The sequence below is a fragment of the Anolis sagrei genome, chromosome 2 (assembly GCF_037176765.1).
Source record: "Anolis sagrei isolate rAnoSag1 chromosome 2, rAnoSag1.mat, whole genome shotgun sequence".
Classification (NCBI taxonomy): Eukaryota; Metazoa; Chordata; class Lepidosauria; order Squamata; family Dactyloidae; genus Anolis; species Anolis sagrei.
The window spans coordinates 171,369,726-171,386,490 of NC_090022.1; the positions used below are offsets into that span (position 1 = coordinate 171,369,726).

At 40.9% G+C, this 16,765-nt stretch overlaps 1 protein-coding gene across 8 annotated transcripts in view; it reads left to right on the top strand.

Moving 5' to 3' along the window:
* SMARCA4 (SWI/SNF related, matrix associated, actin dependent regulator of chromatin, subfamily a, member 4) overlaps positions 1–16,765 on the top strand; it is a 114,495-nt gene that overhangs the window by 5,544 nt on the left and 92,186 nt on the right. For all 8 annotated transcript variants that reach the window (XM_060763327.2, XM_060763329.2, XM_060763331.2 and 5 more), the window contains exon 2: positions 12,949–13,032. The gene's annotated coding sequence lies outside the window, so the exon portion shown is untranslated. The remainder of the gene's footprint in view (positions 1–12,948; positions 13,033–16,765) is intronic.

Consider the following 16,765-nt stretch of genomic DNA (forward strand, 5'->3'; position numbering starts at 1 on the left):
CATGACCAACAGAAAATATTTAAGGCCATGCAATCCAGCTCCCTTCACCAGGGCAAGAAAACATAATCAAAGCCCTCCTGACAAAGAGCCATCCAGCCACAAATATTGATAGATATATATGATTTACACACACAGAGATATAGTATCATAGATTTGAAAGGGACCCCTAAAAAGACAATTATATGTTACATGGTCCAGAGTGGGCAAATCAAACAATCTCCACATCAACACTGACAAAGAAACAGCAAGAAGCACTGTTTACCCACAAGCATAAAGAAATTACTTATATTGGAAACCAAAACTTTCTCATTACTTTATTTTTGAGATCCCCAGACTGGGCCACAGCAACGTGTGGCAGGGGATGGCTAGTAATTATATATTACATGTAATATTACTAATAATATTACAATATAATGGTACAGTACAATCTAGTAATATATAATACTGATATTATACTATGCTAAAAATATAATATATTGTATATACATATAATATTTATAATATTATAATGTTATACAATATAATACTAATAATAAGACAATATTATAATTATATATTACATGTAATATTACTAATAATATTACAATATAATGGTATAGTACAATCTAGTAATATATAATACTGATATTATACTATGCTAATAATATAATATATTGTATATACATATACTTTGTAAGCCTCTCTGAGTCTCCTTCGGGGTGAGAAAGGTGGCATATAAATATCGCAAATAAATAAATAAATATATCCCAGAATATCAAGGCAGAAAATCCCACAATACCTGCTTTCAACTGGGATATATGGCAGTATGGACTAAGGGCCCTTCCGCACAACCCTATATCCCAGAATATCAAGGCAGAAAATCCCACAATACCTGCTTTCAACTGGGATATATGGCAGTATGGACTAAGGGCCCTTCCGCACAACCCTATATCCCAGAATATCAAGGCAGAAAATCCCACAATACCTGCTTTCAACTGGGATATATGGCAGTATGGACTAAGGGCCCTTCCACACAACCCTATATCCCAGAATATCAAGGCAGAAAATCCCACAATACCTGCTTTCAACTGGGATATATGGCAGTATGGACTAAGGGCCCTTTCACACAACCCTATATCCCAGAATATCAAGGCAGAAAATCCCACAATACCTGCTTTCAACTGGGATATATGACAGTATGGACTAAGGGCCCTTCCACACAACCCTATATCCCAGAATATCAAGGCAGAAAATCCCACAATACCTGCTTTCAACTGGGATATATGACAGTATGGACTAAGGGCCCTTCCACACAACCCTATATCCCAGAATATCAAGGCAGAAAATCCCACAATACCTGCTTTCAACTGGGATATATGGCAGTATGGACTAAGGGCCCTTTCACACAACCCTATATCCCAGAATATCAAGGCAGAAAATCCCACAATACCTGCTTTCAACTGGGATATATGACAGTATGGACTAAGGGCCCTTCCACACAACCCTATATCCCAGAATATCAAGGCAGAAAATCCCACAATACCTGCTTTCAACTGGGTTATCTCAGTACACATTCAGATAATGTGGGATTTTCTGCCTTGATATTCTGGGATATGGGGCTGTGTGGAAGGGCCCTGGGGCAGAGTTTACTCCTCTGAGCATCAGCACATATGACTTTCTCTTCCATTGATTTCCTCAAAGCAAGCAGAGTACAGTTTTCTTTCTCCTTTCTTTAGCCAATGTCCTGGAGAATTTTGTACTAAGCAGACTCCTCCATGACCTAGTCTTTACTAGGATTGTCTTAAGGCCCTTCCAGACAGGCCCTATATCCCAGGATCTGATCCCAGGTTTTCTGCTTTAAACTGGATTATATGAATCCGCATTGACAGATAATCTAGGATAAACCGAAAATCTGAGATCAGATCCTGGGACTTGGGCTTGTCTCGAAGGGCCCTTGAAGGATTTTAGACTAAGCAAATCTGGATGCAGCAAGGGCTGTGTTATACACTTCAGAATGTACATCTAGGGCCCCATCTACATTGCCACATAATGAAGTTCAAAACGGCACAATATGGTCGGTGTAGACTCTTATAACGCAGCTCTGTGCAGTTAAACTGTATTATACTAGCTGTCCCCTGCCACGCATTGCTGTGGCCCAGTCTGTTGATCTGGAAAATAAAGGAATGAGAAAGTGTTGGTTTCTAATATATGTAATTTCTGTATGCTTGTGGGTAAACAGTTTCTTGCTGTTTCTTTGTCAGTGTTGATGTGGAGACCGTCTGGTTTGCCCACCCTGGAACATGCAACATATCATTGTCCTTCTTTAAGGGTCCCTTTCAAATCTATACTCAGGGGCGCCTCAACCCATTACGCAAAGTAAGCATTTGCCGTATAGTTGATTTTGCCCAGGGGCGCTCTTGAGGCGCTCTTGGGGGAAAACAGACCTTGACATATGCGAGTTGTAGTTACTGGGATGTATAGTTCACCTACAATTAAAGAGCATTCTGAACTCCACCAATGATGGAATTGAACCAAATATGGCACACAGAACTCCCACGACGAACAGAAAATATATATCAGTGATTAGTGGGGGGGGGGGGGGGGGGGGGTGTGCCAAAATACTGTTTGCTTACTGTTGAAAATTACCTAGAGTCACCTCTGTCTATACTATATCTCTCTGTGTGTGTGAATCATATCTATCTATATCGATGGCTGGGTGGCTCTTTGTCAGGAGGACTTTGATTACGTTTTCTTGCCCTGGTGAAGGGAGTTGGATTAGATGGCCTTAAGTATTTTCTGTTGGTCATGGGGATTCTGTGTGGGAAGTTTGCCCCGATTCTGTTGTTCGTGGGGTTCAGAATGCTCTTTGATTGTAGGTGAACTGTGAATCCCAATGACTACAACTCCCAAATGTCAAGGTCTATTTCCCCCACACGCCATCTGTGTTCATATTTGGGCGTATTGAGTGCTTGTGCCAAGTTTGGTCCAGATCCATCATTGTTTGAGTCCACAGTGGTCTCTGGATGTAAGTGAACTAGAACTCCCAAACTCAAGGTCAATGCCCACCAAACCCTTTCAATATTTTCTCTTGGTCATGGGAGTTCTGTGTGCGAAGTTTGGTTCAATTCCATCGTTGATGGAGTTCAGAATGCTTTTTGATTGTAGGTGAACTATAAATCCCAGCAACTCCTGAATAACAAAATCATAATTTTTTGAGCGATGGTCACTCCTTGTGTTGTGAGACGTTTTGTTGCCAAATTTGGTGTGATTTCGTTCATTGTTTTTTTTGTTTTTAAGCCACTCATTATGCACAGAGCATTTTTATATATATAGATGTGGCTGCACTGACCATATAATGCAATTTCTTACTGCATGATGTGGCAGCATAGATGGGACTTTTGATTTCTTAGTTGGCTTTCATTGTGTTCAGGGATTCTATAGATGTGCACCCCTTCTTTGTATGTTTAAAACACATTGGTGGACCTTGAAAAAAATGCTCATTTTGCTTTGTTTAAATTAGACAATGAAATCAACTCAGCTGCAGCGTGTGCCTGGCTTTCTCCTTCTTTTTCTGAACTCCTGAATATGCCCTTTTCTTATGGACCCTTAAGCGCACCATGCTGTTTCTTGCTGAAGGGCAGTTCCTTCTTTCTCTTCTCAGTCACTGCCCTACTGCCACACTAACCTTGATTTTTGTACTGTTTATTGGCTCGTGTCTAGGCATGGGAGGCGTTTCATTTCTGTTCATTCTTTAATTAGGATTTATCCAAATGTACAAATGTCTTTATATAACTAGCTGTACCCATCCACGCGTTGCTGTGGCTCATTGTGGAGAAATGGGAAAGAAAGAAAAGAGGAAGAGCTGGTTTCTAAGCTATCAATACACAACGAAAGTGGCAAAGTGTCAACCTAATACAGGTCCATTTCAGTCTCCTCGAGGCCAAAGGGTTATATGGATGTGTGGAAGGGGCCTGGGTTACCTGAGTCCACACTGCCATATAACCCAGTTCAAAGATTTTATATAGGTATTGTTGTCATTATAGACATATAGATATTATTATAGGCATATAGATATTATTATTATAGATACAAATATTATTATTTAAGCAATATAGGTATTAGTATTATAGACATTTATTTATGAATTTCATATCAAAAGTATTGCATAAATTAGTATAAAACTGATAAAAAAATAGAAGGAGCATAGGGTTCAATATCTTTTGAGCAAAAACAGGCAACAGATGTATGGATATTATTACAGACCTATAGATATTATTATAGACATATAGATGTTATTATTTTTATTGTTACTTTTATAGATATTATATAGCTATTATTATTATAGCTGTATACATATTATTATACTTTATATAGATATTATTATTATAGACATAGATATTATAGGCTAATAGGCATTATTGTTATAAATGTACAGATATTTTTGACAGACAGATATTATAATTATAGACATATGAATATTATTATAGACGTGTAGGTATTATTATGGGCATATAGACATCATTACAGACATATAGATATGATAGAAATGTAGATATTTTTGTTAAAGACATATAGATGTCATAGACATAAATATTATTATAGATTGATAGATATTATTGATAGATATATAGATATTATTATTATTGTAGATATATTATAGCCCAGGGTTGCTATAAAGTAAAAATGGATGGCCATCTTTTGGGAGTGTTTTGATTCTGCCTTCCTGGGCAGCCTTTGCTAACTCACAGAGCATGCCTTTTTGTCCCTTCTTTGAATACTGGACTTCATTTCCCAGAATGCCTTCCCATAACTTAGTATGGGTGAGGTTTCTGGGCACACACACACACACACAAAGAATCCCTGTGAGTTCTCAGCAGCCCGGCGGAGGCAGCGAGGTTTTTTTCCCTCGTGCGGGAGCGAGGGGCGGAGGGAGAGGGTTCTTTTAACACAGGCTCTATATAGGCATTCAGCGTTGTGGGGGGTAAGTCCTTTCCAGTTAATTATATATTTTTTTGAGTGGAGAACATAAATTGGGTTGTTAGGTGTATCGTGTCCAAATTTGGTGACAATTCCCCCAGTGGTTTTTGAGTTCTGATGGTAGCACAAACGAACATTACATTTTTATTTATATAGATAAACTTGAGATATAAAAACATACAGATATAGGAGAAGGCAAAAGCAACTGATTCATCTATCCAGACTCATAGCTTTGTGTGCTCTGGTTTTGAATCCTTTTATGTATTTAACCATGTTAGATCTGAATTTAGGGTTGCCAGTCTTTGTTTGAGGAGGAGAGGTATCTGATTTTTAACATCTATAGCAGGCATAGGCAAACTTCAGCCCTCCAGGTGTTTTGGACTTCAACTCCCACCATTCCTAACAGCCTACTAGTTATTATGAAATGTGGGAGTTGAAGTCAAAAATTCCTGGAAGGCTATTTTATTGATCGTGTCAGGAGTGAACCAAAAGAGTTGTATTGCCTTAAAAACAAAGAAACAAAACACAAAGTTTGCAGACTTAGTATTTTATTAAATGTCCTTTGACCAGTAGCTGGCCACTTGAAGTGTCTCTGGTGTTGCCGCAAGAAGGTCTTCCATTGTGCATGTGGCAGGGCTCAGGTTGCATTGCAGTAAGTGGTCTGTGGCTTGCTTTCTCCACACTCACATGTCGTGGATTCCACTTTGTAGCCCCATTTCTTGAGGTTGGCTCTGCATCTTGTGGTGCCAGAGCACAATCTGTTCAGCGCCGTCCTAGTCACCCAGTTTTCTGTGTGCTCATGAGGGAGTCTCTCCTTTGGTATCAGCCATTGATTGAGGTTCTGGATTTGAGCCTGCCACTTTTGGACTCTTGCTTGCTGAGATGTTCCAGCGAGTGTCTCTGTAGATCTTAGAAAATTATTTCTTGATTTAAGGTGTTGGCGTGCTGGCTGATACCCAAACGGGGTGGGTCCGAAATGTCACTGCCTTGGTCCTTTCACTATTGGTTGCTACTCCCTGGCGGATGTCAGGTGGTGCTATACCGGCTAATCAGTGTAATTTCTCCAGTGGTGTAGGGCGCAGACACCCTGTGATAATGCGGCATGTCTCATTAAGAGCCACATCCACTGTTTTAGTGTGGTGAGATGTGTTCCACACTGGGCATGCATACTCAGCAGCAGAGTAGCATAGCGCAAGGGCAGATGTCTTCATTGTATCTGGTTGGGCTTTTTTTTTGTCATCTCAGGAGCAACTTGCGAAACTGCAAGTCGCTTCTGGTGTGAGAGAATTGGCTGTCTGCAAGGATATTGCCCAGGGGACGCCCGGATGATTTGATGTTTTTATCATCCTTGTGGGAGGCTTCTCTCATGTCCCCGCATGAGGAGCTGGAGCTGATAGATGGAGCTCATCCGCCTCTCCCCGGATTCGAACCTGCGACCTGAAACCACGATTTATGAAGCTTACTTGCTTTTTCTAATCATAGTTAAGACTAACCATACTTTAGGGTTCACAAATACTTTTTTTTGTCTAAGCCAGAAGGGGTAACTACTGCTCCTACAACTGTACAAGAGGAATCGTGGAGTGAAGCATGTGAATCTAGTATATTCCATTTATTGAAGATCAGTTGCTTCCACTTCTGGTTTAGACTAACCACAATTAATACATGTGAATGTTGAACTATGATTGATCTTAACTGTGGTTAGGAAAACAAAACTAACTTCATAAATGATGCAACTGGAAAACTTGATACATGAAGGAGATTATATTCGGGCATATATTAATTTTGTTGAAGATCCACACTGTTGAAGTCAGTGTGGATTACAAGGTATCCTTTTCCTATTTCCCTTTTTGTTTTCCACAAACCTGTCAGGTCAATGTATCTAAGAAACTTGGAGACATACCATACTACTGTCTTCTCCTTTATCTGGTTTTCCGTTTTTCCTACGGAACTACTGTATTTTTGGGACTGTGGAAAGTATTCAACTTCTAAATTTTAATAACTCTAATTAGCAATATAATGCTATGAATACCAGGCACAATAAGATGGAGGTTTTGCAAGTAATAGAACTATCACAATATGTCCTTTTGAACAGTGAAGAAAAAAGACAGGTTTCACATCACCTTATGATATCCTCAGTTTTGTCACTAGCGTTAGTTTTTTTCAAAAATTTTTTTGTAGAAAAATCATATAATATGATAAATTTGTCCTAGCTGATTTTTCTCAATAGAAAATCTATATCTGGCTTGTCCAACCTGGGCTAGATGCAGCCCAGGAAACAGGGATTGATGTGCACATAGGTCATTCAGAGTTAGGACCTTATCACGGAGAACATTGCGGTAAAAAGCTATTAAAATGGGCATTTCTAATGCACTGGATGGATCAGAACAGTGGTTCTCAACCTTTTTAATGCGGTGACCCCTTAATAGATCTTGGCTGCAGTTCCTTAAAATTCTCCCAATTTGTAATATTATGATGTTGTTAAGATCTAGAATTATACAAACCACCTACAGACCCACCAAGAAAATCCAACAACTGCTACATTCAGCAAAGGACAAGCGGGATCTCTGCAGGAGTCTACCGTGTACCATGCAGCTGTTCACAAGTCTACATAGGGACCACCAAACGCAGCATTGTCCAAACACGAATCAAGGAACATGAAAGGCACTGCAGACTACTTCAGCCAGAGAAGTCAGCCATAGCAGAGCACCTGATGAACCAGCCTGGACACAGCATATTATTTGAGAACACAGAAATGCTGGACCACACCAACAACCACCATGTCAGACTACACAGAGAAGTCATTGAAATTCACAAGCATGTGGACAATTTCAACAGAAAGGAGGAAACCATGAAATTGAACAAAATCTGGCTACCAGTATTAAAAAACTCAAAAATTACAACACCAAAACAACAGAGAGTAAACAATCAGGCACATCAAATCACTCTCAACAAAAGATTCCCCCCATGCTCTTCCAAGCCATTAAATGCTAATCAAGGTGGTCAGTTGAAACATTCACACCTAGCTCCAGCAGACAAAAGTCCTTTGTCCCGCCCTGGTCATTCTACAGATAATATAAACCCATTTTCCTACTTCCAACAGACCTCATTACCTCTGAGGATGCTTGCCATAGATGCAGGCGAAACGTCAGGAGAAAATGCCTCTAGAACATGGCCATATAACACGGAAAAACTTACAACAACCCTCTAGAATTATCATTACATTTAAGGATAGCCATTACACCTAATTCCAAACAGTTGATGTATTTGCCAGAATAACCGAACTAACTCAACATTTGAACATGCCCAAGCTATCCTGTTTGTTCTGCAAAAGAAATTGAACATTTGAAATTACTGTATTGTAGGTTTTCAGGTATTATAGATGCTTGCTCAATGTGTTGCAGGCTGCCTTGAGTGAATGTGGAATAATCCAATGAGAAAATTTCCCCATCGGGTTTAGGAAGTATGTTTGTGATCCAAATAAGAACAGTTTTAAGTTTCTTTGTTGTTAGTGAGACAGCAAAATCATGCAATTGAAAATGTTTGAATGGTGCTTCACACAGTGTGGAGGTCTTATCATGAGAGAGTCTGGTGTGTGCATCAACAAACATAATAAAGAACCATAGATTCAGGAGATGAGTCTAATCTCAAAGAGAAAATTTTATTGACAACTGTAGTATTGTGGCTGAAGAAGCTACCAGTGCTTTTGAAATGATGGGGTGATGGATAAGGAAAGGACTCTTTTTCTCTTGCTTGTCTGTCCCCAGTGCACTTATTGCAAAGCAATATTTCCAGTTCATTATGGGCGTGTGTCTACGGGTTCACATATTTGCATGAGTTTCGGCTTTACCTGAAGACTTAACAGACCAGAATTTGCAGGTCCTCTATGTCAGCGTTTCTCAACCTGGGGGTTGGGACCCTTGGGTGGGGGGTCATGAGGGGGTTTCAGAGGGGTCACTAAAGAACATTGGAAAACATATATTTCTGATGGTCTTAGGAACGTCTTTGGCAGAGAAGGCTGAAGATCTCTCCACCTGTCCTCTTCAGAAGGCGAATCCTCCCACTAAAACCCCTCCTCCGCTGTGGTTGGCCAGCCTCACAGCCGAGGGGAGGGCTGTATCTGAAACTCCAAGTAAGGAGGGGAGAGGAGGCATACTCAGCACATGGTAGTATGTTGTGCATGCATGAGAGAGGGAGAGCATTTGAGGCTGGAGGGAGGCTTGTGCCAGTGAGTGCCATCAAGGCATGTGAGTTTTATGTGGGAAGTTTGGCCCAATTCTATCATTGGTGGGGTATAGAGTGCTCTTTGATTGTAGGTGAACTATACATCCCAGCAACTACAACTCCCAAAGGTCAAGGTCTATTTTCCCCAAACTCCACCAGTGTTCACATTTAGGCATGGAGTATCCGTGCCAAATTTGGTCCAGATCCACCATTGTTTGAATCCATAGTCCTCTCTGGATGTAGGTGAACTACAACTCCAAACCCCAAGGTCACTGCCCACCAAACCCTTCCAGTATTTTCTGATGGTCATAGGAGTTCTGTGTGGGTAGTTTGGCCCAATTCTATCGTTGGCGGGGTTCAGAAAGCTCTTTGATTGTAGGTGAACTATAAATCCTAATCACTACAACTCCCAAATGTCAAGGTCATTTCCCCCCAAACTCCATCTGTGTTTATATTTGGGCATATTGAGTATTCGTGCCAAGTTTGGTCCAGATCCATCATTGTTTGAGTCCACAGTGCTCCCTGAATGTAGGTGAACTACAACTCCAAAACTCAAGGTCAGTGCCCATCAAACCCTTCCAATATTTTATGTTGGTCACGGGAGTTCTGTGTGCCAAGTTTGGTTCAATTCTATGGTTGGTGGAGTTCAGAATTCTCTTTGATTGTAGGTGAACTATAAATCCCAGCAACTACAACTCCCAAATGAGAAAATCAATCTCACCCAATCCCACCGGTATTCAAATTTGGGCATATCAGGTATTTGTGCCAAATTTGGTCCAGTGAATGAAAATATATCCTGCAGATCACATATTTACATTATGATTCAAAACAGTAGCAAAGTTACAGTTCTGAAGTAGCAACGAAAATAATGTTATGGTTGGGGGTCACCATAACATGAGGAACTGTATTAAGGGGTCGTGGCATTAGGAAGGTTGAGAAATACTGCTGTATGTGTTGATCAGAATGGCGTTTCTCCTATCCATGCCAGGAAGTAGAAATTAAGCTCATTGGATTGGGTTCAGTGGATCATACTTGCGAGATCTAATATTATCTCCTGCGTTCTAGTGCCTGGGATTTTGTATCAACCCTTTATTTCTCAAAAGCTTGCTACAGGAAATACATATTTAATCATTTGTTGTTGCTGTGTGCTTTCAAGTTGCTTTTTAATTATGGTGACCCTAAGGCAAACCCATCTCAAGGTTTTGTTGGCAAGAGTTGTTCAGAGGGGATATTGGCTTTGCCTTCCTCTGAAGCTGAGAGAGTGACTTACCCAATGTCACCTAGTGTGATTCCATGGTTGAGTGAAGAATCCAACTCTGTATTGTCGAAGGCTTTAATAGCCGGAATCACTGGGTTGTTGTAGGTTTTTTCGGGCTATATGGCCATGGTCTAGAGCAGTGGTTCTCAACCTTCTTAATGCCGTGGCCCCTTAATACAGTTCCCCATGTTGTGGTGACCCCCAAACCATAACGTTATTTCTGTTGCTACTTCATAACTCTAATTTTGCTACTGTTATGAATCGTCATGTCAGTATCTGACATGCAGGATGTATTTTCATTCACTGGACCAAATTTGGCACAAATACCTGATATGCCCAAATTTGAATACTGGTGGGGTTGGTGGGGGGATTGATTTTGTCATTTGGGAGTTGTAGTTGCTGGGATTTATAGTTCATCTACAACCAAAGAGCATTCCGAACTCCACCAACGATGGAATTAAACCAAACTTGGCGCACAGAACTCCCATGACCAACAGAAAATACTGGAAGAATTTGTTGGGCATTGACCTTGAGTTTTGGAGTTGTAGTTCTCCAGAGAGCACTGTGGACTCAAACAATGATGAATCCGGACCAAACTTGTCACAAATTCTCAATATGCCAAGTTGTGAACACTGCTGAAGTTTGGGGAAAATAGACCTGGACCTTTGGGAGTTGTAGTTGGTGGGCTTTATAGTTCACCTACAATCAAAGAGCAATCTGAACGCACCCCACAATGGATCTGTACCAAACTTGGCACACTACCTATATGGCCAACACTGAATACTGGTGGGGTTGGGGGGGGGGTTGTTTTTGTATTCTGGGAGTTGTAGTTCACCAACACCAAAAAGGAAGAGAAGGGCAGGCAGAGAGATCTTCAGTCTTGTCTGCCAAAGGGGTTCCTAAGACCATCAGAAATCTGTATTTTTCTGATGGTCTTTGGTGACCCCTCTGAAACCCCCTTGCGACCCCCCTAGGGGTCCCAACCCCTAGGTTGAGAAACACTGGTGTAGAGGCATTCTCTCCTGACGTTTCGCCTGCATCTATGGCAAGCATCCTCAGAGGTAGTGAGTTTATATATCTGTGGAATGACCAGGGTGGGACAAAGGACCCACGAGTTCTCTTCCAACTCTATGATTCTATGGCTGAGAAAGAGTTACAACAAAAGGTGAAACTACTTCACTAACAGTTCTAATTGTTTCCTGTCCAAAATTGAATCCCAAATTACTGTGTCTTAAACAAAATTATGTCATATTTGCATATAAACTTGAGAAGTGACTTTCAAGTTAGGACAGGAAATCATAAGTTTATGACAAGCTAATTTTGCAGATAACTGTTCTTCTATAGTTGACCCTTGCTATTAATGAATTCAACCATCCATGGCTTGAAAATAGTTTTTAAAAAATCCCCAAAGCAAACCTTGATATTGCCATTTTATATAAGGAAAAATACTTTATTACACCGTTGGATATTATAGGACCTGAGTATCTATAGATTTTGGTATCCACGGGAATCCTGAAACCAAAACCTTAGTGGATAACAAGAGCCAACTGTAAATGCATCCTCTATATAAATAAAAATGTAATGTTCATTTGTAGGATTAACAGAACTCAAAAACCACTGGACGAATTGACACCAAATTTGGACACAAGACACCTAACAACCCAATGTATGCCCTTCACTCAAAAAATTGATTTTGTCATTTGGGAGTTGTAATTGCTGGGATTTATAGTTCACCTACAATCAAAGAGCATTCTGAACCCCACTGACAATAGCATTGGACCAAACCTGGCACACAGTTCTCCCATGACTAACAGAAAATACTGGAAGGGTTTGGTGGGCGGTGTCCTTTGGTTTTGGAGTTGTAGTTCACCTACATCCAGAGAGCACTGTGGACTCAAACAATGATGGATCTGGAACAAACTCTACACGAATACTCAATATGCCCAAATGTGAACACTGGTAGAGTTTGGGGAAAATAGAATCTTGACATTCGGGAGTTGTAGTTGCTGGGATTTATAGTTCACCTACAATCACAGAGCATTCTGAACCGCACCAACGATAGAATTGGGCCAAACCTGGCACACAGAACCCCCATGTGGACCACAGCAACGTATGGCAGGGGATGGCTAGTATTCTATAGATTTATTCATGTGAACATAAGTTCCTTCACAGGTACTAGGAATCCTAATGTTGTTTATATAGCTCATATGGTAGATGTGTGGTGTTAGGATTTTCCATGTTTTAAATCTGCAGTCATATTCACACATGAATTTGTAAATAGGTCGTGCCAAAGTCAATCAGTCTTACTTCAGGATAGACATGCGCATGATTATGTTGTATAGTGGAATATTGTATTTTTTCATTGTGACCATATGTATGCATAATATTTATAACCCAGATTGCTGTGTTAATTTTGTAGTATGCACAAGTCAACCATTTTACATTTATGAGTGCAGACAGGATGCAAAGATCAGAAACAAAACAATGACCATATGTTTTTTTCACACCGACAGCATTGGAATTGGTGTTTGGCAACTTATAGAAAACCCTAATCATCTCTTGGGACCACTGCTATGAGTTAATATTGGGATTTTCAGGTAGGTGTAAATTCAAATTTATGCTTTAGCTGTATGAAGTGCATATGATGTATATTCTATTTAACTTTTTAGTGAATTGGTAGTGACTGAAGCAACGGATAAATGTTCCTAATATAATGAAAATTGCATGTTTCTAACTGCTTTTTGGTCTAATGGTAAGGCTGAACTCCTGGTGGTTTGACATACTGATAAAACAGGCTACTAGCATTAAGTCAAAGTTGCTTGTTTTCATTATAAATACATGTTAATCATGCTTTCACCCTAAAATATTTTAAAAAAGAAACAGTATAGCAGCACCTTGTGGGGTGGAGTTGTTTTGGGACATAAGCGCAAATGGATCTTTGGAAATTTCTAAAATGGGGGAGACTGGCAAGAAAGATCAGGAGGAAGAAATGGAATGGAAAGGAGTATTAGGCTCTAAATCGGGGGAAAGGGGTTGTGTAAATGGATGAGCTGCCCCCATTGCCATTTCTGCAGCCTGTTGGTCCATAGAAACCTGTCCAGAATTGTGTTTTTCCAGCAAAAAAAGTTGTGTTTTTTTTTGTCGTGTCAGGAGCAACTTGAGAAACTGCAAGTCGCTTCTGGTGTGAGAGAATTGGCCGTCTGCAAGGACGTTGCCCAGGGGACACCTGGATGATTTGATGTTTTTATCATCCTTGTGGGAGGCTTCTCTCATGTCCCTGCATGAGGAGCTGGAGCTGATAGAGCAGTGTTTCTCAACCTGGGGGTCGGGATCCCTGGGGGGGTCGCGGGGGGGTTTCAGAGGGGTCACTGAAGACCATCGGAAAACACATATTTCTGATGGTCTTCGGAACCCCTTTGGCATAGTTATTTGGGTGCACAGTGCTCTCCGGATCCCTAAATCACTGTCAATTCATCCCAAATCCCTCCAGTATTTTCCATTGGTTATGGGAGTTCTGTGTGGGAAGTTTGTCATAATTCTATCATTGGTGGGGTTCAGAAGGCTCTTTGATTGTAAGTGAACTATAAATTACAGCAACTACAACTCCCAAATGTCGAGGTATATTTTTCCCAAGCTCCACCACTGTTCACATTTGGACATATTGAGTACTCATGTCAAGTTTGGTCCAGATCCATCATTGTTTGAGTCCACAGTGCTCTCTGGCGGTATGTGAACTACAACTCCCAAACTCAAGGTCAATGCCCACCACACCCTTTCAGTATTTTCTGTTGGCGATGGGAGTTCTGTGTGCCAAGTTTGGATCAATTCCATCGTTAGTGGAGTTCAGATTCCTCTTTGATTGTAGGTGAACTATAAATCCCAGAAACCACAACTCCCAAATGTCAAGGTCTATTTTTCCCAAGCAGTATTCACATTTTCCCAAGCAGTATTCACATATTGAATATTCATGCCAAGTTGGTCCAGATTCATCATTGTTAAGAGTCCACAGTGCTCTCTGGATGTAGGTGAACTACAACTCCCAAACAACAAAATGACTCCCCCCCCCCCTTCCCCGAACCCACCAGTATTCAAATTTCGGCATATTGGGTGTTTGTGTCAAATTTGGTGTCAAATTTGGTCCAGTGAATGGAAATACATCCTACATATCAGGTATTTTAGATACTCCACTTTGGCAGGAAAAACGAAATGCAAAGAAATGGGGGATGCCTGGCTTGAGAGCAGTACGTGTGAAAAAGATCTTGGAGTCCTCGTGGACAACAAGTTAAACATGAGCCAACAATGTGATGTGGCGGCAAAAAAAGCCAATGGGATTTTGGCCTGCATCAATAGGAGCCTAGTGTCTAGATCTAAGGAAGTAATGCTACCCCTCTATTCTGCTTTGGTTAGACCACATCTGGAATATTGTGTCCAATTCTGGGCACCACAATTCAAGAAAGATATTGACAAGCTGGAATGTGTCCAGAGGAGGGCGACTAAAATGATCAAGGGTCTGGAGAACAAGCCCTATGAGGAGCAGCTTAAGGAGCTGGGCATGTTTAGCCTGAAGAAGAGAAGGCTGAGAGGAGATATGATAGCCATGTATAAATATGTGAGAGGAAGCCACAGGGAGGAGGGAGCAAGCTTGTTTTCTGCTTCCTTGGAGACTAGGACGCAGAACAATGGCTTCAAACTACAAGAGAGGAGATTCCATCTGAACAGGAGGAAGAACTTCCTGACTGTGAGAGCCGTTCAGCGGTGGAACTCTCTGCCCCTGGGTGTGGTGGAGGCTCCTTCTTTGGAGGCTTTTAAACAGGGGCTGGATGGCCATCTGTCAGGGGTGATTTGAGTGCAATGTTCCTGCTTCTTGGCAGGGGGTTGGACTGGATGGCCCATGAGGTCTCTTCCAACTCTTTGATTCTATGATTCTATTTACATGACAATTCATGATGAGAGCAAAATGACAGTTATGAAGTAGTAATGAAAATAATGTTATGGTTGGGGGTCACCACAACATGAAGAACTGTACTAAGGGGTCGCGGCATTAGGAAGGTTGAGAACCACTGTGATAGAGGGAGCTCATCCGCCTCTCCCCGGATTCGAACCTGCGACCTGTCGGTCTTCAGTCCTGTTGGCACAGGGGTTTAACCCACTGCGCCACTGGGGGCTCCTAGCAAAAAAAAAAAAGCTGAGTTGGTTGTTAAAAGGTTCCATAGTTTTTGCAGGTCTTCCAGGCACTTTTAACCACTAATCCGATCTTCGAAAAATCCTGTTGTCCAAAATCAAAGTTGGTTTCCATTCACACCCATTCCATTCTTTTAAATAATCACTTTATTTGGACCCCAAAGACCTTAGGGCTAATTGTCATCTCCCAAACCATCAGTGGGCAACCCTCCAGATTTTATTGGCCTTCCCAAGTCCCAGCAGCTCTAAGCATCATGGCCAGCAGTATGGAATGCTGGGAGTTGTAGTCCAGCAACATTTGGAGGGCCACACCATTCTCATTCTGCCCCAGGCTTATCAACGTTGTTCATTCTTGTTTTAAATATTCAAATGCAGGGTAATCCTTTCAATTACTTTCTTTATTTATATGTATGGTAAAGTGCATACTCTCGAGCAGTCTGCCCTTTCAGCAGAAAAAGCATGCAAATACCAAAGCTTGCTGACTGTATTAGAATGGGCTGACAAGAGTTCAACTGCTGTGAAAGAAATTCAACTTGACTTCTGCTGCCCTTTTAACTTCAGCTTCTTACACCTCTATATTTATTTATTTATTTCGGGTTTTTATATCCCGTCCTATCTCAACCTCCGCAGAGGGACTCAGGACGGCTAACAGATTGGCACCCTTTGGTGCCCATACCAGAAACATAAATATACAATTGTTGTTGGGCTTGGCCTCATGTAAGCCGCCCTGAGTCCCCTTGGGGAGATGGTGGCGGGGTATAAAAACATTATTATTATTATTATTATTATTATTATTATTATTATACAATTTAACAGCAGTATAACAATAAAACAGTATAAAACAATATAAAATATTTATTTATTCATTTAGAGTTTTTATAACCCGGTCTTCTCGACCTCCGGAGAGGGCCTCAGGCCGGCTAACAACAGAGCATTCAATACAATAAGATAAAACAAATATACATCATCAGTATAAAATGCATTAAAATACAGTTCATATAAAATAATATAAAAACAATCAAGCAGTCAGCAGTCGCCGGTTTGAATCATCATCCGAGGGGCAGTCAATCAGTTCTATAAAAGTCGTCACGTCAGCAAGTCAACCTAATCTACAATAGCCTGATCCCATAACCAGGATTTCACTTGTTT